The sequence below is a fragment of the Bison bison genome, unplaced genomic scaffold (genome assembly GCF_000754665.1).
Source record: "Bison bison bison isolate TAMUID 2011002044 unplaced genomic scaffold, Bison_UMD1.0 scf7180017864492, whole genome shotgun sequence".
Lineage (NCBI taxonomy): Eukaryota > Metazoa > Chordata > Mammalia > Artiodactyla > Bovidae > Bison > Bison bison.
In genome coordinates, this window is record NW_011495051.1 from 9,049,218 (window position 1) to 9,050,691 (window position 1,474).

The window sequence follows — 1,474 nt, forward strand, 5'->3', positions numbered from 1 at the left end:
CGGTGTACGAGACAGCAAAAGAGACACTGATGTATAGAATAGTCTTATGGACTCTGTGGGAGAGGGAGAGGGTGGGAAGATTTGGGAGAATGGCAATGAAACATGTAAAATATTATGTAGGAAATGAGTTGCCAGTCCAGGTTCGATGCACGATGCTGGATGCTTGGGGCTGGTGCACTGGGACGACCCAGAGGGATGGTATGGGGAGGGAGGAGGGAGGAGGGTTCGGGATGGGGAACACATGTATACCTGTGGCAGATTCATTTTGATATTTGGCAAAACTAATACAATTATGTAAAGTTTAAAAATAAAATAAAATTAGAAATAAAAAAAGATAACTCAGGGCTTCCCGGGTAGCTCAGCTGGTAAAGAGTCTACCTGCAATGAGGGACACTTGGGTTCAATCCCTGGGTTGGGAAGATCCCATGAAGGAGAGCATGACAACCCTCTCCAGGACTCTTGCCTGGGGAATCTCATGGACAGAGGAGCCTAGCAGGCTACAGTTCAAAGGGTTGAAAAGAGTCAGACAACTGAAGTGACTTAGCGCACATGCATAGCCCACATGCATAGTAATACATTTTGCTGTGGATGAATTATTTTTTTATTCAGTGTCTGCCTCTCATCGACAGTGAGGTTTCTGTGTGGTGGGCACTATCTGAAGTCCTCCAAACTCCTGGTTTTCCTACCCCTGTGTGTTTCCCTGCCACTGAGTGTGAGATGTACATAGAGACCCACTTCCAACAACAAGAATGAGGAAGAAATGTTGGGAAGTAATAGGGAACAGAGTACAATAATCTGGCTATTTTCCTGGTGCCTCTCTCCGGTATTCTTGATGGCTCACATTGATAAAACCCAGCTGCCCCACCAGGAGGCCATGTGTCAAGGAACTGAAGGAATTCTCTGGATAATATTGTGTGAACAGGTGACTCTTATCAACAACCTTATGAATGTGCTTGGAAGTGGACACTTGCTGATCCAGCCTTGAGATGCCTACAGGCCTGGCTGTCACCATGATTGTGACCTTCTGGGAGATACACTGAAATATTTAATTAAAGTATCAGTTATTAAATTGTAAGTAAAGGTCAATAGTTTTCGAATATGCCAATGTCAATAAAGAAAAAAAAACCTTAGAATTCAAGATTCATCTGTTTGGTGGTGATTTAGTTGCTAAATCATGTTTAACTCTTGTAACCCCATGTGAAGTTTCATTAAAATTGGCCAAAATAAGAGAAGCTATCCTTCAGTTCAGTTCAGTTGCTCAGTCATGTCTGACTCTTTGCGACCCCATGAATTGCAGTACGCCAAGCCTCCCTGTCCATCACCAACTCCTGGAGTTCACCCAAACCCACGTCCATCGAGTCAGTGATGCCATCCAGCCATCTCATCCTCTGTCGTCCCCTTCTCCTCCTGCCCCCAATCCCTCCCAGCATCAGAGTCTTTTCCAATGAGTCAACTCTTCGCAAGAGGTGGCCAA